We start from the raw sequence: 27,821 nt of genomic DNA, 5'->3' as shown, positions 1-27,821 counted from the left end.
GCTGTGGGTGGGAGCGAATAATCGCATTGAGAACTGCTGACACGGTAAAGTGAGAAAAGGCTTTACTTATCCCGGTCTGAAGAGGAAGTGCTGCAGTAAAGTGGAATAGGAACTGGCGGGTAAAGGTGTGAGGGTACTTTTACCTAAGCAAATCGTGCAATTTGGTTCATGCTTTCAGGTCTCTCTGCTAAAGCTACTGTCTGTTTAGTGAAGTGGAACTGGGTAGGCTATTAATAGAGCCCATCAAATTCCCTTTTTGGGGGGAAATAATGACTAAACATCAGTAATATCTGTCATTTTACCTAGATCAGTTCTTACACTGCAAAGCTGCGGGCAGATAAATAAAATATTATCTAAGTTTAACTTCATACAGTGGCTTGCAAAAGTATTCATACCTCTTGAACTTTTCCACATTTTGTCACCTTACAAACCACAAACTTAAATGTATTTTATTGAGATTTTAAGTGATAGACAAACACAAAGTATTGCATAAGTGTGAAGTAGAACAACAATGATACATGGATACGTGCAAAAGTACTCAGCCCATTTACTCTAAAACCCCTAAATAAAATAGAGTGCAATCAACTGCCTTCAGAAATCACTTAATTAGTTAATAGTCCAACTGTGTGCCGCTGCGCTCCTCCAATGAACGTCGCCTCGCTTTGCCAAACACTCACACAAAGCAATCCAGACTGTTCTCATACAGAGTTCCCCAATGGTGGAACAAACTACCTTCCACTACCAGATCAGGAGAATCTCTCGCTATCTTTAAGAAACTCCTGAAGACAGAGCTCTTCAAAGAGCACTTACTCTCCTAACACCTCTAACAAACTAACTAATTCTAACCTCATCTCCTTCTTCCTCTTCTCTACTCCTCTATCCCATTATTTCCCTCTGACCTCCTTAAGGCCCTATCTATAGATGCTTTATTTTTAACTTCTATTATTTTTGTACTTAACCTGTTCTATTATTTGCACTTCAATATTGTAAGTCGCTTTGGACAAAAGCGTCTGCCAAATGTAATGTAATGTAATGTAATTTAGTCTCAGTATAAATACACCTGTTTTGCGAAGGCCGCAGTGGTTTGTTAAAGAACTCCAGTGAAGTCACTGAAGACCAAGACACTCAACAGACAGGTCAGAGATAAAGTTCTGGACAAGTTAAAAGCAGGGTTAGGTTATAAAAACATATCCCAAGCTTTGAGCATCCCCAGGAGCCCTGTTCAATCCATCATACAAAAATATAAAAAAGTATTCTACACCTGCAAACATACCAAGACATGGCCATTCACCCAAACTGACAGATCAAGCAAGGACAGCACTGGTCAGATAAAAAAACAAGAGGCCCATGGTCACTCTGGAGGAGCTGCAGAAATCCACAACTCAAGGGGGTAGAATCTGTCAACAGGACAACAATCATAAGTCAAGTGCTCCACAAATATGGCTTTAAATTGAGACTGGGAAGGAGAATCACCTTCCAGCAAGACAATGACCCTAAACATACAGCCAGAGCTACAGTGGAATGATTTAGATCAAAGAATATTCATGTGTTAGAATGACCCAGTCTTAAATTGTATTGAGTTTCTGTGGCAAGTGAAAATTGTTGTTCACAGACGCTCTCCATTCAACCTGCCTGAGCTTAAGCTGTTTTATAAAGAAGAATGAGCAAAAATCTCAGTCTCCAGCTACGCAAATCTGGTAAAGACAAACCCCAAAGCACTTACAGTTGTAATTGCAGCGAATGGTGGCTCTACTAAGTATTGATACAGGGAGGATGAATATTTTTGCACGTCGCACTTTTCAGTTTTTTGTTTGATAAACATTTTGGAAACCCTGTATCATTTCCATTCCACTTCACGCTTATGCAATACTTTGTGTTTGTCTATTATTAAAAATCTCAATAAAATACATTTAGGTTTGTGGTTGTAAGCTGACAAAATGTGGAAAAGTTCAAGGGGTATGAATATTTTTGCAAGCCAATGTAGCGGTGTGTAACACAGAGAAAAAGAGAATTAATTTACATATTAAGCAGCCAAAAAGTCTTAAATGTTTAAGAAGTTTTCACCAAAGTTTTTTTTTTTTACCAAACTCAGGTGAACCCTGTGACCCATGTGACCAACTTATCTGTATTGTGATGACAACAGAGTAAAAGTGTTTGACCACATTACAGGACATGCAGTACATTACTGGGCTTTCTTACAAAATGGAAATGCAGCGGTTGGTGGGTATAGTGGATAACCCCACTACCTGCCAGTGAGCTACCACATCATGTGGGAGACTGGGGTTCAATTCCTGGCCTGGGTGACTGTACTGTGCTACACCAGTAAGAATCCTTGGGCAAGACTCCTAACACTACATTGGCCCACCTCTTTAGTCAACTAAACACAACTAAATACAACTTAATAAATATAAATGTAAAAGTCTTAAAAGATTTAAAGCATGTATTGAACAATGTTATTGAAGCCCATTAATTACAGTGTTCATAGTCATAGTTAGAGTTAGATCTCTATTTCTGGAAAAAAGAGTGAAAAAGTCACTGTACTTTTCATATGTATTCTTCAATGAAGGCAAAAGAATTCAATTTGAAGTACTTTATAGAACTTTATAGAAACTTTTTTTTTATTTGTAAGTTATAATACAGCAGTGGCAATTCTAGAAACAAAGGTTTACAGGTGCTAAGCATCCAACAAACCGAGCCGCAAATTTGAGTATAGTTAAAATACCTCCCACATCTGCATTCTCCATTATTTGGTCTAATTTAAACAGTTTAAAAGCAAAAATGTACTTAAAATTCTCAGGGAATCTGCTCATACTAGGCAATGAAATCCCATCATTTATTTTCACTTTACTCTCCCACCTAAACCTTAAACTTGAACTCGTTCTTTACTTTGAATCCATGGCTGGATCCAAACACTAACACTAACTATGTGATACACATACAGACAGTACTAGTCTAGCACTTCGCCTATAGAATTAGTTTACTAAATTAAAAATGACAGACAATAACAGCATAAAGAGTGTTCAGCAGAGAAAAAGTGGATTATCTTTCGCATGGCAAGGGGAGACTGCTGTATTTTAATTCTTAAAATTCGTTTTAAAGGGGCCCTGAGTGGTCCAGCGGTCTAAAGCGCTGCCACTATGAGCAGGAGGTCGCAGGTTTGAACCCCTGCTCATGCAGCTTTGCCATCAAGCTGCCGGCATTAGAGGGAGCAAAATCGGCCCTGCTCCCTCTGGGTGGGTAGATGGCGCTCTCTCATGGTGATGTCTGCAGCACAGGGCGTCTGTGAGCTGATGTATCGGAGCCGAGCCGCTGTGCTTTCCTCCAAGCACACTGGCTGCTCAGCAATGCTGCATCAGCAGCAGCTCGAAAAGAAGCGGTGGCTGACTTCACATGTATCGGAGGAAGCATGTGTTAGTCTTCACCCTCCTGGTGTGTTGGGGCATCACTAGTGATAGGGGGAGTCCTAATGAGTGGGTTGGGTAATTGGCCGTGTAAATTGGGGAGAAAATGGGAAAAATTAGAAACAAAATTATTAAAACAAAAAAAATTTTTTTAATGATCTAGTTTCTAAGATTTGAACATTTTTAGCTTATCTCTTATCAGCTCATCATTTTTAGGGGTGTTGGGGCTTGTTTTAGGGGTGCGTCTGCATATTATTGTAAATTACAATTAGAGAGAATAATTGGTAAAAATTTACTCTACAGATATTAGCTATTGGTTAGAATAAGGTAAGGTTCTAGACAAAACAAAAAAAAAATCTGTTATAGATCCTGCAGATTATGAGGAGGATCAAGCTGACACTCGCCCTTATTTACAAACATTGCGCTTCTAAGAATCTTCATTTGAAAAGGTTTTTCTTAAGGGAACTTCCTCTTTGGAACGGTTCCAAAAAAAAGATTTTTGGCACAGGAGTGTACGGGTTGGAAGTTTACATGGACTTGAATGACATGACAGAATTCTTTGAATGAGGGACCACAGGGACACAACTGAATGTGCTAAAAATGTCTAAAATGTCTTTAATTTTACTTTTTAATTTTCAAAGTGCAAGCTCTCTTAACTTAATGTTACTGATCAACTTAAGCTGTTGGCCTTTTTTGGTCCACATAGAACAGTTTGTTTGACAGAACCTACAGCTCTGGAAAAAATTAAGAGACCACTTTAGTTTCTGAATGAGTTTCTCTGATTTGACTATTTATAGGTTTATGCTTGAGTAACATGAATGTTGTTGTTTTATTCTATAAACCACAGACAACATTTCTTCCAAATTCCAAATAAAAATATTGTCATTTAGAGCGTTTATTTGCAAAAAAAAAAAAAACAGTTATTATTCATAAAGTTTTAAGAGTTTAGAAATCAATATTTGGTGGATGATCCTGGTTTTTAATCATAGTTTTCATGCATCTTGGCATGTTCTCCTCCACCAGTCTTACACACTGCTTTTGGATAACTTTATGCCTTTACTCCTGGTGCCAAAAATCAAGCAGTTCAGCTTGGTTTGATGACTTGTAATCATCCATCTTCCTCTTGATTATATTCCAGAGGTTTTCAATCTGGTAAAATCAAAGAAACTCATCTTTTTTAAGTGGTGTCTTATTTTTTTTCCAGAGCTGTATTTGATTGACCAACACACAGTACAATGATACAATTCTGAGGAGCTCTGAACAGATAAGAGAAGGATGATTACAGATTAAGGATGATATGATTATAGATATTTTTGCTTGACAGGAATGTGTTTTAAAACCATTTCTAAACAACTGCACATTCCAAGATACAGATTATTCATAATTTAACTGTTGTATGCAAACATATAGTTCCAGTCAAAAGACAAAGTCATCTAGACTATGAAGGAACACATTAGAAATCATGAATTAACTTTAAAGTGATAAACAAACCAAAATACTCTGTGAATTTGCATTTAGGTGTTGTTAACTTGTGGTTTCTGATGCTGGTAACTCTAATGAATCCTGATGAGTGCCAGTTTCATCATAGTGTTTTTAATAGTCTTTGCGGCTGCACTTGGGGATACTCTCAAATTTTTTACATTTTTTCAGATTCACTGATCTTCATTTCTTAAGTCATATTTTTTCTTTACTTAGTCGAGTGGTTCTTGCCATGATAACACTTATACCACAGTTAGTTCTGACCCTGCAATGTGATTGCCTGAGAGGCGTTCTATTAGTGCCATTATAAGCCGGTAATGGACTGTAACCGAAGCTCTCCATGTATTACTCCACCACATACAGGTATTCTAGCAATGATGTAGCGCTTACAAGCCAAACAGCACAGCTACAAATGTGGCACTCTAAAATAGTTAAGTGTGTGAAAATAGTAGCCCCCTATTTTATTTTTATATATTATTTCCTTCTCATATAACTACTGTTAAGGTTCCTATTGTTATTTAACAAGGCAATATAAGTTTCGCCAGTAGAGGGCGCTCGGTGACAGGCACCAGGGTCTAATACTCTAACCAGCAGAGAAAATTGGTCAGTACCTGGTGGAGCAGTTAGCAGATAACACACCGAGTAGCTCCTGTAACCTGCTGTTTCTGTGTTTTGCAGGTAAGCTGGGTGATAAGAGTTTATAATGATACTTGTTTACACAGTAAATGCATTCTGGTGACTTAGTGAGTTTACTACAGTGATGTATGTGGAAATAAAACTGTAAAAGTGCAGAGATATTAATGTAATTAGCTATACTAAGAATTATACTGTAATACTGTTTTTTTATTTATTATTTACTATACATGTGTATGATGTCACTGTTTCTGTAATACAGAGAAAATTGGTCAGTACCTGGTGGAGCAGTTAGCAGATAACACACCGAGTAGCTCCTGTAACCTGCTGTTTCTGTGTTTTGCAGTGCATTCACAAAAATAAATATGTTGCACCGGAGATGAGTTGGCCCATCATTTTCAGCAGTGTAACACAAACAGAGCAGCAATGGAACTACTTTAACTCGCAGAGTGTTTATAACCAGCACAGCAGTGCCAATGTTACACGTTATAGCACTCCCTCTCGTGTATTATTGCTTAATTGGAATATTACTCAAATAGAGCTATTCACTGTACATCAACTCTACCTCTTCGCAACTTTACAACTGATGCTCTCAAACACATTTAAAGGGCAGGAAATATAACTTTTTATCTTTTGACAAGTTTACTAAATAATTCCATATGTTTTTCTTCAAAGTTTGTATGACTTTAGTATTAATCTACAATGCATTTTTTTTAAATAATGTAAAACAACTGAATTTATGGTGTGTCCAAACAATATATTACAATACAAGCTAAAGTCCAAGCCAATTCTATAAAGTACTTTAATGACTTCTTCTGCATTTATGTTTAAGAATTATATAAAAAAAAGTTTAGGGTTGTTTATAGAATCTTTCATTTTCTGGGATACAAAATTATACAAGATAAAGTCCACTGTTTTGCCCTGTGATGGATTGGCGGCCTGTCCAGGGTGTATCCTGCCTTCCGCCCAATGTCGACTGGGATAGGCTCCAGCAAGATAAGAGCTTTTATTAAGCACTGCAAATTGGGTTATTTGGCCAATAATTATGAAGAATTGTTTCAAAGTTTAGCTAAAGAGTTTAAAGTGTTTTTTTAACTTTTTTTCAGGAAAAGTAGTAAAAACGAGTTGACAGTTTTTTTCATAGAACAACTGTCTTTAGTAAAGAACTGAAAATAAACAATACAAGCTAAAGTCAAAGTCAAAAGCAATTCCATAAAATATTGAAGACCCATTTAGTATTTTGAAGAACTGTTTTACAAGTTCAAGAGTTTATAGTTCTGTGAGTTTTACTGAAGAACCTTTCATTTTTGTGGCAATTGGGTTATTTGGTCAATATTTAAGAAGAACTGTTTCAAAGTTTACCTAAAGAATTGGGTTTTTCACTTTTTTTTTCAGGAATAGATGTAAAAACGATAGCCACTGCCTTTAGTAAAGAACTGAAAATAAACAATACAAGCTAAAGGCCTCCCGGCTTGTGTAATAAAACCACTCCAGATGATCCAGAACGCAGCAGCACGTCTGGTCTTCAACCAGCCAAAACGGGCACATGTCACTCCGCTGCTCATTGAGCTCCACTGGCTACCGGTTGCTGCTCGCATCAAATTCAAAGCTCTTACTATCGCCTACAAGGTGATGACAGTACAGGCTCCTTCCTACCTGCACTCGCTCCTGAAGACTTACGCTACCTCCCGGCCGCTGCGCTCCTCCAATGAACGTCGCCTCGCTTTGCCAAACAAACACTCACACAAAGCAATCCAGACTGTTCTCATACAGAGTTCCCCAATGGTGGAACAAACTACCTTCCACTACCAGATCAGGAGAATCTCTCGCTATCTTTAATAAACTCCTGAAGACAGAGCTCTTCAAAGAGCACTTACTCTCTTAACACCTCTAACAAACTAACTACTTCTAACCTCATCTCCTTCTTCCTCTTCTCTACTCCTCTACCCCATTATTTCCCTCTGACCTCCTTAAGGCCCTATCTATAGATGCTTTATTTTTAACTTCTATTATTTTTGTACTTAACCTCTTCTATTATTTGCACTTCAATATTGTAAGTCGCTTTGGACAAAAGTGTCTGCCAAATGTAATGTAATGTAATGTAATGTAAAGGTCCAAGCCAAAACTATGTATTATTTTAAAGAGCTGTTTTAAAAAGTTCAAGAGTTTTTAGTTCAGAGAGTTGTACTAAAGAACCTTTCATTTAAGAAGAACTGTTTCAGAGCTAAAAAGTTTTTTATTTTTTTTTATTTTTTTATTTTTTTCAAGAATAGAGGTAAAAACGAGTTGACAGATTTCTTTACAGAGCTATTGCCTTTATTTAAGAATATGAAAATAAACAACACAAGCTACAAAATCAATTTCATAAAGCACTAAAGAACTAAGAAGAACTGTTTCAACACATTTATCTAAAGAGCTGAGTTTTTTTTTCTTTTTCCATAAATAGAAGTAAATGAGTCACAACATGGTTCTATATAGAGGCATTGCCTTTACGAAAAAACTCTTCTTTTCAAGAGGGTATAAAATTATATATAAGAATATGACAACCCCCCTCCTGCCCACATGCTGTACAGCCTGTAGTGACATTAAAAACAGCAGCATGAAACTGTGCACCTACTGTTACAACTGTTCTTCTTTAAATCCAACAGAAGGAGCTTCTTTTCCACTTACTTGAAAGTAGAACGTCCAGTAAGTAGAATCCACAACTTCTCCACACAATAACTCACAGCGGTGCAGCGGAGCACCGGAGGGGAGCAGCTACAATATTAAACACATTCAGCCCGACTGTCCGAGCTCTCTGCATGCTCCACCACAGCACACACACACACACACACACACACACCTCCAACACGCCCCACCACTCCAGCAAAGCACTAAAGGAGATTCACTGAGGAGACATATGTCAGCAAAGCCTCTCACCAGGCCAGGAGACGCTCTAAGCCCTGCACAAAGATCCCAACAAAGCCTGATCCGGACAGCTATTCACAACCCATTAAAGAATAGACCAGGAAGTGCTGGAATTCCTCACCATCCAACGTGCAGCGCAGGATTTATTTAGAGCTTTTCAACTTTTCCTACATTCAGACTATGAAGGAACACATAAGGAAACCAGTAGTAAATTTGTGAAAAAAGTGTTCAACCAACTAACATACAAGTTCTGAAGCTGGTAACAAGCTAAAGTCCAAGCCAAAAGCAATTCCATAAAGCACTAAAGAATTGTTCATATTTTGAATAACTGTTTTAAAAAGTACAAGAGTTTATAGTTCAGTGAGTTTTACTAAAGGACATTTCATTTTTGTGGAAATTGGGTTCTTTGGCCAATATTTAAGAAAAATTGTTTCAAAGTTTAGCTAAATAGTTGGGTTTTTGCCCTTTTTTTCAGGAATAGAAGTAAAAACGAGTTTCTTTATAGAGCCACTGTCTTTAGTAAAGAACTGAAAATGGACCCAATACAAGCTAAAGTCCATCATAGTAAATCAATACTGAAGTCATCCAGACTATGGAGGAACATAAGGAATCATATAGAAACTTAAAAGTGTTAAACAAAACCAAAATACACATTTTGAGGTTGGTAACACTGATTAACTCTCGGTCTTCTTTTTCTGGGGCGGTCCTGATGAGAGCCAGTTCCATCATAGAGTTTTTTAAGTCATTTTTCGGATCGACAACAGTATTTTTGAGTAGTTCTCGCCATAATATGGATTAGAACATTACTCAAATAGAGCTATTTACTGTATTAAACCAATTATACCTTTTCACAACTTTACAACTGATGCACTCAAACCCATTAAGTGGACAAGAAATTCAAGTAATTAACTCTTGACTCCTGAAGTTCAGCACTCAAATATATCTCAAATATAAAACAGAGTCTGACTACTGTTTACTGACTAATTCCATACGTTTCTGTAGTTTCATAGTACCATAGTTTGTATGGCTTTAGTATTAATCTAAAATGCAGAACATTTTAAAATAATGATTGGATTTGAGGTGTGTCCAAACTTTTGACTGATACTGTATTAGTCACAAACAGTATTCTGTGATCAATCATGATCATTTAAAAGTTAAAATGCTAATACATCTGTGTCCATTTAAAGTGTAGTGTGGTTTTAATGCTTTTTATAATTAGAACCATTTAATGTGTTGAGTAAAAGTTAAATGACGAGCTTTAGCATCAAAGCTCAGACACACAAGCTTTAATAGCTTTAAAGCTTTAATCTATCCACAAGACATCTTCTGTATGATCAGCTTTAATAACTTTTAAATAAATTAATACACTAGTGCATGTCAAAAAATGTAATATAATTAAAAAAACATGTCTCTCAAATCCGTCACTCATCATAGGACGATGAGTTTTTATGAAAATCGATTTTCTCTGAGTTCTCCGACGCTCTTCTGTGGGCTCCTGTACTGAGCTTAGCCACGCCCCTCTCTCCCTCCCTCCCGCACGCACCCCCTGCCCCTCTTTACATAATAGCATATTAAATTGTACTTAAAGTGTTAAAGTGTTTTCTATTTTGTAAGTTTTAATAAAAAGGGCATCATTTTATTTCTTTCTATTTGTTTTTTGAGGGTGGGTTTATTTATTTATTTTTTTAGTTTGAGAGTGCATTGTGTCAGTACCTAAACTTGTACCTTTGCTTGTTTCTGGTTGCACTTTAACCACAAAGGGGACATTTAAGTAAAAACTAAATAAATAAAAAATGTTTTTTAACCATTTAAAAATTCGTCTTTATTTTGATTTTTAGTAGGGGAAAAAATCGATTTGAATCAAAAATCTTTTTTTTTTTAAATCGAAGATTTTTTGGGGGGGCCATATCGCCCAGCTCTAACTGATCATCAGTAAAATTTGCATTTTATTTGTAAATCAAGGGAGCAGAGTCTGGAGGAATTGCAGAGAGACATACAATCCAAGCTGCTTGAGGTCTAGTGTGAAGTTTCTACAATCAGTGATGGTTTGGAGAGACATGTCATCTGCTGGTGTTGATCCACTGTGTTCTATCAAGTCTAAAGTCAGTGCAGTGTTTTCCCAGAAAATCTTACAGCACTTCATGCTTCCCTCTGCTGACAACTTTTATGAATATGCGGATTTCACTGCCCACACTGCCAAAAGTTAGTCTTACAGTATGTAATATTCTAATTTTCTGAGACACTGATTTTGGGGTTTCACATGGCTGTTAGCCATAATCATCAATAATTAGTATTAGAATTATAAAGGTAGAAAAGGAAACAGATCAAACTAAAACAGTCACCTGAGCCACAGCAGTCAGTGTGTGACAGAGAGAAAGAAAGAGAAAAGAATGAGAAAAGAAGGGACGGGTAAGAGAATGAAAGTGAGAGTTAGTTTAACATAAGTAATCTTCTGCACTCAACAGTAACTGTAGCACAGTGTTTGTATTGTTAAAATAATTAAGCAATATTCCACTCGAGGTTTGTGCTATAACATGTTATATTGGCACTGCTGTGCTGCAGTCGTAGACTTCGAGTGTATTATTGCGATTATACCACAGTTCTATTACTACTGTCTATTGAAAGATTTTGATGTGTTTGTCTATTGAAAGATGTGTTTGGTTATAAAAACTCCGCAAGACAAAAGAGTTCCATAGTTTGTAGCTGCATCAGTGTTTGGTTACTTGTATGTGGAGGAGTAATACATGGAGAGCTTCGGTTATAGTGCATTACCGGCTGATAATGGCACTCATAAAACGTCTCTCAGCCAATCACATTGCAGGGTCGGAACTAACTGTGGCACATATATGTGATAATACACCATTATGATCTGTAAATAGAATAAATTATGAAAGAAACTTGTGGACAAACTTAGTAAAAAAAAAATTAAGTCCTTTTTTAAACACATTGATACATTGTTACATTGATAGCAGTATAAGAATTCTATTAATTAATAGACTAACTGTTGCAGTTCTACAGTGTATAGAAAAGCAGATGGTTGCACAGCTCTGTTGCGCTGTACTGCTTTGATTAGTGATAGTACTATGCAGCGTGTCAACAGCACAAATCCTCTTAGCCCGGTAAAGCTTATCATCTTAATCTCTAATGCTTCCTTAAAGGCTTCGTTAGCAGATGCACACACTTTTCATTCTTTTAGTTCTTTTTTTTCTTCAAGCAAAAGATCAGCTCATTTTAAGTGCAACCAGCTTTTAATGGATCCTTTCACACATCCTGCTTCTCAGGTTTATGAGATTTTTTTTATGAAGAGTATTTTCCTAAAGTTTTCAACACTTTTGTCCATCTCTTACTATTGGTGGGCAAACGAGCATATCTGTTGCACCTCAGAGGCCATATGGCATGTGGACTTACAAGCATAACCTTCACAACACTGAAGTACTGAAGGAGCTCCTGACACACGCACTTCATGGTCATGGTTGCACTAAAGCTTCAATGCAAAACATATAAAAATGCATAGACGTTCAACAGCATGTTAACAGCACCGTAAATATGAACGATCTAAAGAATTCATTCACGTGTTAAACATAATATTTACAGATGTAATAGGAAGTACAAGAGTTTGGTTCAATCCATGACGATTGAACTATGCCTTATACCAAACATTCACCATACAAGACTTTGAAAAAAAAAAAACTAATTCCTGACTTATTTTAAAAGACAAAAATCTGACTAACTGATTTATTTAACAGTATTGAAGCATGATGTATCTTTATGATTCTATTTTTTAGATATTCGTCTTCTTAAAGTGACTACTGTGTCTTAAAAGGTTAAATGCATGTGGACGGCTGTTCTCTGAAAAAAATAAGAGATCACTTAAAAATGTTGAGTTTCTTTGATTTTACCAAATTAAAAACCTCTGGAATATAATATAATAAGAGGAAGATGGATGATCACAAGCCATCAAACCAAGCTGAACTGCTTGAATTTTTTGCACCAGGAGTAAAGGCATAAAGTTACCCAAAAGCAGTGTGTAAGACTGGTGGAGGAGAACATGCTAAGATGCATAAAAACTGTGCTTAAATAACAGGTTATTCCTCCAAATATTGATTTCTGAACTCTTAAAACTTTATTGATATGAACCTGTTTCATTTGCATTATTTGAGGTCTGAAAATAAATGCTCTAAATGACAATATTTTTATTTGGAATTTGGGAGAAATGTTGTCTGTAGTTCATAGAATAAAACAACAATGTTAATTTTCCTCAAACATATAGCTATAAATAGCAAAATCAGAGAAACTGATTCAGAAACTGAAGTGGTCTTCTATTTTTTTCCAGAGCTGTATGTGTCAAGTATAGAGATATACAGGCCATGTAGGTGATAAAAAAAGGATGAAGCAAAGTTCTTTAGTCATTTACTTACTAAAACTGGGCTACTCTAGTTTTTAATCAGAGGTTAGTTTCTGAACATAGAGATGATTTTGACTGGTTTTTTTTGGGTGGTGTTCCATTCTGAACCTGGAAGTGATACTGATCTACGTAAGTGAAAACTCCAGAAATAGACTCAAACCAAAATAACATTTGTCTACAATCTTTACCATTTTATCACTGCAAAGATAAGAAATCTCTCAGCTCTCAGACGATAAAACAACATCAGACTAACTGTTGCATCACTGTTTTGGACCAATGAATAACGCCATGGAGGCTCGATTAGAAACTGCATGTAAGTAAGTTAGAAAGTTAGGTGTTTCTAATTAACCCATAAGAGCCCAGACCCATGTCTGTGTACCGACACCAAATTTAAAATTCCATATTGTGGGCACATTTCTTTGTATTTCATTTTATATATCACTTTATAGCTAGATTTAGAGCAGTGAAAGAGTATATCATATTTGCCAAAAAAACTTGTCACTCTTACCTCTGTCTCCCAAGCTGACAAAGGACTCCATTTCCCAGAATGCCACTGACACTCACATGACTCTTGATGTCATCACTAGACACTCACTCGGTCTCAGTCACATGACTATTGATTGTTTTCACTGGTGCTGGGCTGTATGGGCTGGTTTATACGGTATACCAGAGAGGGAACTAGAACTGCTATACATTTTTCTCATACCGCCATACCGCTAGAGGCGCTGGGGAGCACTGTGTAGAAGCACACAGTAGGGAACAGAGCCGCCAAAGAAGCACACAGCTCGCTAGATAACACTAACCAGTTAGCATAACAAGCTAACACTACCTAAAACTCGATGATACGAGGTAAGCAGTAACTAATACACACTGAACTGAATGTATTTGTTAACTGGAGAAAGAAAGGAATTGTGGCTGATTTTAATACTGCAATGCCTCTAATAGCTTCAACTATAAATGGCTTGAACTATTTAAAATATTAAGGAAGCCATGTTAAAGTTGTTGGCGTATCTCTTTTTAAGGTCTATTTCTTACATTCTTGAGCTGGTTTTCTGCTTATAAAGTCTGATTTCTTCATATACTGTGTAATTTTTTTTAGACAAAGTAAGCCCCCTTGGCAATCAAAGCCTTATTTTAAAGCCTATTAAAGCTAAGTCATCCAAAAAAAAAATATGATAATAATAATAAAAATACAGATATACCGTGAAACAGTCAGAATCTGGAAAAATACTGTGATATACATTTTTGCTCATATCACCCAGCACTAGTTTTCACCTGCTTTTCTGTTTATATATACCCTCTCATTTGTTCAGTTCATTTCCAAGTGTTGTCTAGCCCTTGTTTGCTCAGTTGGCCTTGCATCTTTTGTTATGTACCTGTTTAGAATTGTAATAAAAGCCTCTTTACTTTTGCAAATCTGTATTTGTCTAAATTCTGTCCAGTCCTGACATTAATAATTAACAGGATTTTGGGAAATTATTCTGTGGAAAAGTGGAACATTTTAGAATGTGTGTGTGTGTCCCATTAAATAGATTGTAAGACTAACACAAAATTTCAGAAAAAGAACATCATACTGAACATATATCCGACCATCCGACCACCTTAAGCTCAGACGTATTGGGTTCTGCAGTAGGACAATGATTCGAAGGCCACCTCTTTTTGAAAGGCTGTGGCATGATCTTAAACAGGCTGTTGACGCACAAAAACCAAAAACAAAGACCAAAAAGACTCATTGCCAGTTATTGCAAACGCTTGATTACAGTGTTTAGGTTTAAGGGGCAATTCATTTTTCACAAAAGATCAGGTTGGTTTTGGAAATATTTTTTTTTTCTCTTAATATACGAAATGATCACTTAAAATTGTTTTTGTTTTTTTATAAAAAATGTAAAAAAAAGTATGATAAAGAAGCAAAAACAAAAAAAAAAAATTTCACAAGACTGTATGATCTATAAAAACTGGCAAAGTGCTTTAAGTAACTTTACACAGTTTTTAAACGTTCTGTGTGACATATACGTCACGATTGGTTATTTTGGGTTAAATGAATGGGAAGAGTATAAAAACCTTAGTGAAACGAAGAAAGACCAAAAAACATCTAAAACCAGACACATGCTTTCAGTTCACAAAGCTCTTTGACTAAACCCTCAGTAAAAACAAGCCCTGCTTGATGTTTCTTGGCTTTCGCAGATACTATTTAAGGTAAGAACTGCAGGTCTGTCTGAGTCATAAATTCTAGAAACATCCAGAGAGTCTCAACAGTTCAACAAACCTGCTCTAATAAAAAAAGGCTTCTAAAGGACTTTCAGTAGAAACTGTTGTAAAAGAAAAAAAAACTCGGTCCCTGAAAGACGGTTTTACGAGAATCTGTATCTCACATACTCGATTGGTGGACTAGATTTTTGACGTCAACCTTTTTTCTTCTTTTGTCAGACTGAGATACTGCTTTAAAAAAATGCTACAACCAAACAAGCTGAAAAATCCCAACGAGCTGGATATACCCGACATTAATAAGCACCCTTAAAAGTGCAGAGAACTTGTAAAGGCATTCCGTGACATAATTACAAGTTAGGATGTGCGACAGACATCCCCTCTCTAAAGGCTAATTCTGAGTCATACAATGTAAATGTTACCAATCATAATAACATCCGTGTCTCCTTTAAGACCGGTCTCGTGGCGTGTATTGTAGATAGACACTGTGTAGTCTGTAGATTGTAGTCAGTGTCAGTATAAAAAAATCGAGAGAGATCCACAGACTAGATAGAATATGGTGGTGGCTTTATTCCCTACTGTTCCTGCAAATGTCCAATGAGCCAGGCTACTCCCTGAACAGCTCAGCTCATGTATTTTATTACAAAACAAATATCACTTCCATCATATTCCATCACACAGTACCGGAGCTCAGCTTTGTTTGCTCTGTTTGCTGCTGAGATCAACCTAAAGCTACTACAAATTACTATGATCCAGTTTAACTAGTGCTGGGCGGTGTGACCAAAAACATATATCACTGTATTTTTCAAGATTCTGATGGTTTCACGGTATATCACTGTATTTTTACATATTTCTTTTTTATATATAGTTTTGTAGTTAATAAACTATATATATATATATATATATATATATATATATATATATATATATTACTATATATACACAATATATGAAGAAATCTGACTTCATTAGCAGAAAACACAGCTGAAGAATTTAAACAATAGACCTTCAAAAGAGATAAACCAACATCTTCACGGCTTCCTTTTTTCAAAACTAAATATTTTAATAAATGGTGCCATAAACACTAAAAATGGACCTAAATACTCAATGTTTAAGTATTCAAAAAGATATTTCTCAAGAGCTCTATTGCCCAAGAAAAACACAAGTTTAATATCAATTTATAATATGTTATTCTTAAAGCCATTAAAGGCATTACAGTATTAAAATCAGCCACAATCCACTTCTATTCTATTAAATTCAGTGTGCATTAAAATTGTCTTTCAGGCTAAAATATTAATATATTTAAAAGGGCTATATTTACTGCTCTTGAAGTTTTTTTGCACCTCCTATCCAACATTTTAAAGTTTTTTATCTCTTGTGCTGAATAAATGATTTTGTACCCAGGACCGATTCTGGGCTCGTCTGGAAATGAAAGGACATTTTTTTTTCCGAGCTGTGGATCGATTGCACAATTCTATACGTCTCTTCCAGAATAAAAAATTGTTGTTTACTATTGTTTTTTCTATTCTACTCAGATAAAAACATGCATATTGCAAGGAACAGCAACAGGAGCTCCTTAGAAAAACTGCTGTTCTCATTCCTCTTAAGGCAGGATAGAGCGAAACTCTTTATTACTCCAGTGTCATAACTTGTTATGCTAACTGGCTAGCATTAGCTAGTAAGCTGTGCCAGTATGCTCCCTTGATGGCAGCACTATGTTTATCCCTTACGCTGCTACTTCAAGTGAGTGAGCACACACCAGTGAGCATTTAAAGAAAAGAAAAAGTAATGTACTAAATGTTACGTGTATTTGGTCCAGACCACAAAATAAATGTGTGAAGAGTGCTGGTCAAGATCAATCATAAATACTACAGAGTCCAGCACATCTAACAGAGGTAGAGTTAGCAACTCAGCTACTCCATGTAGCTCAGACCGTCTCCTCCACCTAAGGCTGTCAATCACTTATTTCCTAAATGTAGCTCAGCCTTCTTACGCTATAGCATATAGCTATAAGGATGAAAAATGATGGGCTGCTTTGTCATTAAAACATATGCCACCATACAAAAAATGGTGCTAGACCTGTGGTGGCTTCACTTTTGCACTCTAAATGCTTTTCTACAGTCATTGGTCAATCAAATAAACTGTACTACTGTAAGATTAAGGGATTGAATAAAAATTAAATAAAAAGAAAGTCCTCAATAAAAAAATACTTAACACTGTTTATTATTTGATTTGAGATTATTTCAAACATTGCCAGAAGATGCTTACCGTATTTTTCGCACTATAAGGTGCACTTAAAATCCTTTAATTTCCCCCAAAATTGACAGTGTGCGCTTTAATCCAGTGCCCCTTATGTATGAATCTTACCAGTCAGGTTGTAAGGAGCAGTAAAGCCACTCTGCCAAATTGCAGTGTTATTCAGGAGTTTCAGTTGAGATCTCCAGCACCGGGGCTGGAGTAGCATTAATATTAGCTGCTAACCACTATTTCCTTGTTCAGAGGAGAGTATTATCGGAGTGTAGCCTGCTCCTAACCCCGGCTAGCACTGCTGGAGTAGCTTTAGCATTGCCTGCTAACCACACTTGCTATTTCCCTGTTCAGAGGAGAGTATTATCGGAGTGTAGCTTGCTCCTAACTCCGGCTAGCACTGCTGGAGTAGCATTAGCATTACCCTCTAACCACATTCCCTGTTCAGAGGGGAGTATCATCGGCCTGTGACCTAAGCTTACTGTAAATAAACGGAAGTGCTTTACTCTCCCAAATGAACAGTTTTCAGAGAGAAATCTGTGTAGATTTACATCCAGCTCTTGTTTGACTTTAAACAAAAGTCTTTTTTTATTACAGTTTTGTTTACTTAGCTTAGCCTTACTGAACTTAGTTAGCTACTACTAACTCAAAGTGTTATTTTAGCAGCACCATAAAGAAAAAGCCTTTTTAAAAGCACGTTTGGTTCCAAATTAAACCATTGTGTACTGGTAAAGAACCTTCACATGAAGTGAAACCAGAGTAGTATTTCAATGACCTCAAATAATCCTTCGAAACACACCCATCCCACCTTCACTCCACAGGTTAATGGTATTCCTCCATTTCTTTTCAGATTATGCATTTTTCTCATTAATATTTATGGTATATATCCAACAAAAACACATACTATGTTACGATAACACAAACCACGTTCAAAAAATTGTGTCGTCTCATGTGACAACTGGCTGTTTTTTGTATCACATGCTGAACTGAACTTGAGCTTTACCTTAAACCGCTCTCTGCTTGCCAAAAATGCTGTCACACCTCAAGTACCCAAAATATGTTGCTGCCATTACATAAACCACAAAACTGACTTTTCAAAGAATGATGCCAGAAAGCTACTATATGCAAATAACCCCTCAAACCATATGTAATTTTTTTTTGTTTTTCAGAAGCATCCTGAATATGCCATATACCTTTGTTAAACAGTTTTTTGTGTAAACTAACCTGGTCAACAAGCTGCAAATACAATGATTAAATAAAAAAAATGAATTAATGAATGAAAGCAACACTTATATAACCCCTTACTGGTACCTTTATAATCAACATTTTTCACAATCATTTACACTTTACGATTCTTCAACTAGGCCTAGACAATAATTAGGTTTCAATATACTGCATATCACAACAGAAAATGGTAATCATGATTAATATTTTCAATATTTTAGTATCATTCAGAACCTGCCAGAGGCCCACACTGGTGTTCTGAGCTTGATAACTGAGGACCAGAATATAGACACGATAAAAATACCATAAAAACAAAACAGTTAGACTAGGCCTGCCAACAACTCTCAGCGAGTAATCCAGCTCAGAACACCAGTTAACATCACATATATTCTTTTCACTATTTTCTACATCACTATATCACTATTTTACGCTTCACAGTAAGAGTCAGGACTCTTTTTTCTTTTACTTGAAATATTAAGACATATTTGCATGGTTGCTGCTCTAAAATAAGGCATAAATATATGTATTTTTGTAATTTTTTAGGTTAGAAAACACATATCAACGTCAAACTATCAAAAATGAGCGTTTTAGCTCATTCTAGATGCTATACACTATTTACAGCATCTGTTACTAACTAATGTTCATTACAGGAAGCTGACATCAGTTTGATGCATTTAATCTGAGCAAAAAGGAAGAACACAATAAGCTTCCATGGCCTGGTAACATCAGTGTGGGATTATATACACCACAAATTCCTTTTATACTCTTTAAATAATGATATCTTAATTACAGCTCTAGAAAAAAAATAAGAGACCACTTAAAAATGATGAGTTTCTTTGATTTTACCAAATTGAAAACCTCTGGAATACAATCAAGAGGAAGACGGATGATCTCAAGCCATCAAACCAAGCTAAACTGTTTGAAATTTGGCTCAGGCATGGCATTAAGTTATCCAAAAGCAGTGTGTAAGACTGGTGGAGGAGAACATGCCAAGATGCGTGAAAACTGTGATTCAAAAACAGGGTTATTCTACTAAATATTGATTTCTAAACTTGTTAATAGAATAAAACAACAATGTTTATTTTAATCAAATATATACCTGTAAATAGCAAAATCAGAGAAACTGATTTAGAAACTGAAGTGGTCTCTTAATTTTTTCCCAGAGCTGTATATTGTAATACCGAAATTAAAAGACATATCACCACATAAGATATAAATCAATTATATTCCAATTTAGAGAAAGCCATTCACCTGACCTCCACATGTTTAGACCGTGGGAGGAAACATCAGCAACAACAGCATCCCCAGAGGAAACCCATACAGACATAAAAGCTCCACACAGACAGGGACTTGAACCCAAAACCCCAGCATTGAAAGGTGAACATGCTTAACATCAAGCCACGATTTAATTCTAAAAGACATGTATGTGATGTTACAGTATGTTGCCATATACCTAGAGACAAGACTGAACCAATCCTGTATTGGAACAGGTCCGCTACTAATGTCAATTAACATATATGATATCAGACGGACAGAGCCGCTCAACTTACCCATCCAGATTCCTGTCCACAGCTTCCTCTGAACCATAAATTCCCGTAACATAACTCAAGACTATGTGAGACTATGTGATTTAACTCCATGCCAACAATGCTGTCACACCTCAAATACACAAAATATGACTATAACACTAACTTTTGCAACGAGGGTCAGAGGAAATTCTTATATGCAAATAAGGCCATAAACAAGATACATTTCATTGCTGTCAAACGGAAAACGAGTATCTTAATTTATGTTGATTTTTAGTATTCTATACTAAAATTCTATACTTTCTTGATGAATGGATTAATAGAAAATCTGCAAAATGAGCTGAAATAAACTCTTTTACTTCTTTATGTTGACTTCCATTAAACTTTAAGAAGGTTCTATCTTTTTCCTGTAAAGTTTCTATTTTGGAGATACCTGTTTTGTGTGCTGTTAGCTTTCTGAATATTTAATCTACTAATGTTGAACAGTTTTGGTATAAATTAAGCCATTTTGGGGTTTTTTGTTTATCAGCATTTCAAATCAGTTTACTGCATTCAAGCAGGACACTACAGGCTTAATAAATATATTGGGATAAAAAGTTTTCTAGACCTAGGTGATGATGATATGGACAAAATTTATATCACAATATTCTTCTTAGTTTCAGTCAATACTAATGGCATTTTTTTTTTATTAATTGTGAAGTATGTTGCTCTGTAATTGAAAAAATATACCAGCCCTGCATAAATAAATAAACAAAAATGAGATGCAGATATTAACAGAATATAGAAATTTAGAAATTTGCATCTCTAAAAAAACAAGTGTGATTAATCACAGTTAATCACAGAATATTGTTGTGATTAATCTGATTGACACCACTAATAACTCGATAACACCTACTCAATGATAATCAATACAGCTGTTGGCATCTATAATGTATATTCAAATGTGACATTCAAGAATCTTCTGTGTGTCTCAGAAAACAACACTGTGCATTTTATCATAAACATTTAAGTTACCTTCATTCTCACTAGTCCTTATTGACCTACTCATATTACACAATTACTGCTTTTAAAAACATACAATGTATTAAAAACATACAGCTCTGGAAAAATATAAAACGAGTTTCTTTGATTTTACCAAATTGAAATCCTCTGGAATATAATCAAGAGGAAGATGGATGATCACAAGCCATCAAACCAAGCTGAACTGCTTGAATTGTTGCATCAGGAGTGCAGGCATAAAGTTCTCCAAAAGCAGTGTGTAAGACTGGTGGAGGAGAACAGGAGATGCACGAAAACTGTGATTAATAACCAGGGTTATTCCACCAAATATTGATTTCTGAACTCTTAAAACTTTATAAATTTTCTCAATAAAATGTCTCAATTTTTCTCATTTTCTGCAAATAAATGCTTTAAATGACAATATTCTTATATGGAATTTGGGAGAAATGTTGTCTGTAGTTTATAGAATAAAACAACAATGTTCATTTTACTCAAACAAATACCTATACATATCAAAATCATAGAAACTGATTCAGAAACTGAAGTGAAATCTTATTTAAATGTATTAAAAAAAAACTTTGTACCAACAAAAACAATTACTCTTACCTCCAGTAGCTCCTTCCTCACGGGCTCACTGGCTCAGCCTTAGTCATATGCCGTCCTTCAGCAAACGTGGACAAGCATGAACACAACCGTGAAAACGCCTGGAATCCAAACACAGCCCCAATCTATCACGCTTCTGACAGACCGACAGTCAGAACCTGTACTACCAGTGGTCAGGAGAGGTAACACGGAGCTGAGAAAACATGCTGAGATGAGGGACAGCGTGCTCCGCGGTGTCACATTTCAAACATAAGCTTCTTTGGATGTTACAAATTGTTGTAATGTGTCAGATAATGCTGTAAATTTACAGTATGTGGAGGAGAACACCTCCAGCTGAACACACTGACTGATTCACTGTGTGTGTGTGTGTAGAAGCGTTCGGTTTGCAGCCACGACATTCTGATCATAATTCAAGATTCCACAGTAAAACACTGTATCTGCCCTTAAAGGATGATGTCGATCAGCATAAGGCTGCGCCTGTGAGCTGATGTATCAGAACCGAGTCGCTGCTCTTTCCTCCGAGTGCGCTGTGATGCTCCTCTGCATTGTTTGAATCAGCAGCAATTCGAAAAGAGGCAGTGTCTGACTTGACATGTATCGGAGGAGGCATGTGCTAGTCTTCACCCTCCTGGTGTTGTGGCATCACTAGTGATAGGGGGATATACAGCTGAGTAGCAGCTAAAAGGGGTGGGACCTTTGGCCAATTAGCTAAATTGGAATAAAATGAGGAAAAAATGAGAATTAATTTTAAAAAGAGGAAAGAAAGCATTGTTACTACGACTGGAATCCCAGTCCAAAGTTTCTACAGCCGTTACAGACACAATTGTTTTATTTATTTTATTTATTTAAATTATTTACTTACTCGATAAAGCTAACATTTTGTTTTAAATGGGTGAATTGGGTCCTTCTGAACCACATTTGGCAATGAATAAATGGTGACATACAGCTCTGGAAAAAAATAAGAAACCACTTCAGTTTCTGAATCAGTGTCTCTGATTTTGCTATTTATAGGTATATGTTTGAGTAAAATTAACATATTTGTTTTATTCCATAAACTGCAGACAACATTTCTCCCAAATTCCAATAAAAATATTGTAATTTCAATCATAAGGGTTCAGAAATCAATATTTGGTGGAATAACCCTGGTTTTTAATTACAGTTTTCATGCATCTTAGCATGTTCTCCTCCTCCACCAGTCTTACACACTGCTTTTGGATAACTTTATGCTTTCACTCCTGGTGTAAAAATTCAAGCAGTTCAGCTTGGTTTGATGGCTTGTGATCATCCGTCTTCCTCTTGATTATATTATAGATGTTTTCTATTAGGTAAAATCAAAGAAACTCATCATTTTTAAGTGGTCTCTTGTGTGTGAACAGTCAAAATGAACTATTTGGGCATATTACCTGTTGTGTAAACAGAGTCTAAATGCATGTGGATAAACTCTTATATGGACACAATGCATATACTATCTGTCTCATAAGGCTGTACAGTATATAACATCAAAAAGGGATCCAATATATCCAATATATATCATTACAAGAAGCTTTTCAGTATTACGTAGAACCCGTTTGCATGGAGTGTAGAGGTTGCTACCAGTTTGACTAATGTATTAGTGTCTCATTCATCCAAATTGACCCACCTTGTTTTAATCTATTGTGCAATAAACCAGAGATTAACTGTGGGAACTGCAAGAATTAAAAAAAAATATTTCTTTGACAAGTAAATCAAACTCCAACATGACTGGCAGGAACCTGCAGCAAGCTCCAGCTGAGTCAAAAGGGAGGTTCAGCATTACACTGAGCTTGCACAAACTGGATACAAATGTCAAACAATTTATTACCCTGCCAACATTCTCATGTAGGGCTAGTTGAGTTCTAGCTGGACTAACCACAGAAGATAAAAAGACAATGGCTTCTTATATAGGAAAATAATACTAATTAAATAAATCCCTTAAATCCATTAGTAAGGTGACTAATTTGCAAATCTATGCCCACTGATGGTTCTCTTGAAGAACACTTATCTTTTTCCGATTTTGTCCTGTTTTTCAGCTGATAGACAGTGATGTATATCTTCCATCACTGGTGATTCCTCAAGACAAGGAGGGTGAAGACTAGCACACACTTTCGCCAACACATGTAAAGCCAATTACCACCTCTATTTGAACACTGCAGTGCACTTGGAGGAAAGCGCAGCGACTCAGTTCTGATACATTAGCTCACAGATGCCTTGTTCTGATCGACATCACCCTTTGAAATGATGAAGTAAAAGAGCACCATCTACCCACCCCAGAGAGCAAGGCCAATTGTGCACTCTCAGGGCTTCGGCAGCTGGAGGCAAGCTGCATGACCAGGATTCGAACCAGCGATCTCCCGATCATAGTGGCAGCACCAGAAGAACAATTTTTAAGGATGTAGTATATTTTCCTTCAAACTGTTCCATTTATTGTATTGCATCTCTAAATGCTGAAATCAATGGTTTATTCATTCCTCATCTAATTTGGACTTTGATGATGCGTTGTGTAGACTAGCCACTTTTGCCATTTTTGATGCTTTACATCTCATGGCTGCAGACATCCCACCCTGCAAAGACTCATTTCATGGAGATTTATTAAGACCTTGACCCCCACCCTTGTCCTCCAACCCTGTCCATTGGGCTATAGACTGTAATGTAATGTAGTGTGGGATCAAATGTGTTTTATCATTTTTTTTGTAATGGACACTTTGTCATAGAGACATGACACTGCATGACACTGTGTGTGCTTCTTTTTCTCCCGCTCTTTTACTCTTTCTCTTTTTTTTGCACTGTACCAAACCAACTCGCTTGCTCAAAAAGGATTTCTGGGATACTGTATTATACATAATTTGAGGGCATCATACATCACTTTTAAAATGTGGGAGACTCCCTGAACTGTGAAACTGTGAAAGGTGGGATCTCTGTGGCTGGAGCACAGATTTCTGCTCTTTACAATAGAAGTGTGATGATTGTTGTTAGGGCATGGAGATGTTTTTTTTTTTTTTTTTTTTTTTTTACCTTTTAATTTTTTTGCATGTCATTTTGAACTTTGCTGCTATTTTTTCAGCAGTTACAGCATTTACAGGTGTATAAGACCTATAAGAGTGTGTCAGTCCTAATGCTGTCAGTCTGCATGCTCAGGACTCTTCTCAAAGAACTGTTCTCTAAAGACTCCACTTCCCAGCATGACTCCACAGATCACATGGCACTACGGCGTTCCCGCTCTCCGAGTTACTAATTGGCTCCACCTGTCCTTCTTAATATATATACCCTTCAGTTTTTTCAGTCTTTTGCCGAGTATCGAATCTAGTTTTTCTAGCTCATCTAAATCATATTTTATTGTTATTGCCTATTTGTTACTGACCCTTTTTTGTATCTTTGTTTATCGTATTTTGCCTTGCCAATTCTATTGATTACCTGTTGCCAAATGTTTTTGTATTTTATGACTCTTTTGCCTTCTCCCTTTTTTCTACAGTGTAACTACTCTCTGGTATGTTGTTTACATTTGCTGCCATTTTGTTGCTGGCCCTGCCTGCCCCTCACAACTCTTGTAAGCCTAGTCTGTATTGTAATAATAATTTTAATCATTTTTATCTTCAAGTGACTGTCCTTAGTCTGGCCTGCATGAGAGAGTGATACAATCAAATGGGATTTTTTCATGTACTTTCTAATTTTAAAAATTACTTTCAGTGCAACTGAGACCAATTTTAAAAAGCTTGAAAGAAAATGCTGTACTATTCCTGAAATAGCACACATGCGCACATTGATACATTTCATGCATCTCACTTCCAAACAGGCATTGTAATTAAGAAGTTCGGTCACTGATAAAAATAGCACTGGGAGTTCTTGTAATGTTTAACATGGTGTTTGTTTAAGGATAACGTTCCGCCCTTTAACAAAGGAAGCCATTTAGCATGCATATTATGTTGTTAAAAAGAAATTAATGAGCTTATTAGATTTGGTCAACCAAAATCAAAAAATTACTTTCCACAGTAAGTAAATACATTATTATGACAATAAATGCCTCTTGACTTGACTTAAAAATATGATGAATTTTTTGACCTGGCCCATGTTTCTGTCTGGACTGGTTGTAGAAACTTTTTTTGTCCAATTTTCTCCACAATTTTACACGGCCAATTGCCCAACCCACTCATTATGACTCCGCCTGTCACTAGTAATGACCCAACACACCAGGACGGTGAAGACTAACACATGCCTCTTCTGGTACATGTGAAGTCAGACTCTGCCTCTTTTCCATCTGCATCTTATACAGCATTCTCAGAGGAAAGTGAAGTGACTCGGTTCTGATACAGCAGCTCACAGACGCAGCCTTGTGCTGAGCGACATCACCCTTTGGAGTGATGTGTAAAGAGTGCGCCATCTACCCACCCAGAGAAAGAGCAAGGCCAATTGTGCTCTCTCGGGCCTCCGGCAGCTGATGCCAAGCTGGCTGTAGAAACTTTTGGCTGGGATTCTCGCCATCTTGGAATTATCTCCATATGAGGCCAAAGGGTGAATATTAAAAAAAAATAGTATATAGTTAATGTAGATGTAGATTGCCTCTCTATCAATCGCAAACCAAAACCAAAATTACCTCTCTACATGTTCTCAACAAGTTTTATGATCTTGGGCTCCGAGTGGTCCAACGATCCGAAGCACTGCCACTATGTTTAGGAGTTCGCCGGTTCGAATCCTTTTCATGCAGCTTGCCATCGGCTACCGGAGCCCTGAGAGAGCACACAATTGACCTTGCTCTCTCTCTGGGTGGGTAGACGGCACGCTCACTCTTTCCGCATCACTCGAAAGGGTGATGTCGCTCAGCACAAGGCTGCATCTGTGAGCTGATGTATCGGAACTGAGTCGCTGCGCTTTCGTCCAAGCGCGCTGTGGTGCTTCTCAGCAATGCTTCATCATCCGCAGTTTGAAAAGAGATGGTGGCTGACTTCACATGTATCGGAGGAGGCATGTGCTTGTCTTCACCCTCCTGGTGTTGTAGGGGCATTACTAGTGATAGGAGGAGTCCTAATGACTATACAAATTGGGCTGAAATTAGGAAAGAATACATGTAGAAATATGTTTTTCAACAGTGAATGTTATTTTTGGCACAGAATGAAAAGTTAATAGATATTATTTGGTAACTACAGTCTTTATACAGTGCTAATATTTCACATACAGCGCTGCAGGCATGGCTGAAATAAAGTGCACAGGCACATGGGCGAACAATGTTAAGTGTAGTGAAATTAGGCTCTCGACATGCAGTGACAGAGTAATCCTGGCTGAGCCACCGTGTCATCCTCCTCTCCTGCATACCACAGTAACAACCGCAAAACGGACACGGCGGATAATGAGCTCGGCTTTTCCGTTTTTCACCTCCTCGCCGCACTCGACGTGTTTGATTTATTAAACGCTCAATCCTGCTGCATTTGGAGTAAATGGGGCCGCTGTAGCTAGAGGTAGAGGTGCATTTGCTTTGGTAGCATATGCCAAATATTTTGACACAGCATTTTGCATGTTCTGCACAGTTCTTTACAAGCCCAGAAATATTCGCAGTCATTCCCTATCAGGCTGCAGCAGATGGGTGTAGAGAGAGCGAGCGAGCAGCAAGAGAGAGAGAGAGAGAGAGAGAGAGTTAGTGTTAAATCAGGTCTCTGCAGCCTTTCTGTGGATTGCGGCTGTATTTGGCACAGATAGATAGAAAAACTGAGTGACAGCATCTTTGCTCTCTGTCATTCAACAAACATCACTGTATATCAGCACTTTCAGACTGAGGGGTCTTGCTTAAGCTCAGTCAGCGTAAGAGAGAGAGAGAGAGTCAGATAAGCAAATTGCCACTCCAACACGCTCTCCTCAATCCCGCTCTGCCATCTTCTGTAAATGCTCAACTTCAGCCTGACCTGTTTTCTCACACAGATACAAAAACGTCAAATACACGATTCTATTCCTCCTATAGCATTCTATACACTACTGACTCACTTATCTTTTTGTTTTGGCTGATAAGGATCCCCTCTGCACATGAAGAGGAGTGCTTTAAGAATCCAGATATCACCACGCTAATTTTAATAATCCTAGTGTTCTTCCTCTTACTGTATTATAACAGCTGTGACTCCACCAATCCACACACTGAAAAAAGAACCAACTTTTATAAATTGCTTCAATTGGTAACACATAATTGAATTAAGT

At 36.8% G+C, this 27,821-nt stretch overlaps 1 protein-coding gene across 8 annotated transcripts in view; it reads right to left on the bottom strand.

The window, feature by feature from the left end:
- Positions 1-27,821, bottom strand: part of chl1a (cell adhesion molecule L1-like a) — a 148,987-nt gene that overhangs the window by 89,152 nt on the left and 32,014 nt on the right. For 2 of the 8 annotated variants that reach the window (XM_022664421.2, XM_049462759.1), the window contains exon 1: positions 8,184-8,416. The exons of 1 other annotated variant lie outside the window; for it this stretch is intronic. The gene's annotated coding sequence lies outside the window, so the exon portion shown is untranslated. Of the gene's footprint in view, positions 1-8,183; positions 8,421-27,821 lie in introns of those variants that run through there. 5 more of the 8 variants (XM_049462761.1, XM_049462756.1, XM_049462758.1 and 2 more) reach the window with 5 other exon arrangements.

The sequence above is a fragment of the Astyanax mexicanus genome, chromosome 13 (assembly GCF_023375975.1).
Source record: "Astyanax mexicanus isolate ESR-SI-001 chromosome 13, AstMex3_surface, whole genome shotgun sequence".
In the NCBI taxonomy this organism is placed as follows: domain Eukaryota; kingdom Metazoa; phylum Chordata; class Actinopteri; order Characiformes; family Acestrorhamphidae; genus Astyanax; species Astyanax mexicanus.
This window is presented reverse-complemented; position numbering and strand designations above follow the sequence as displayed.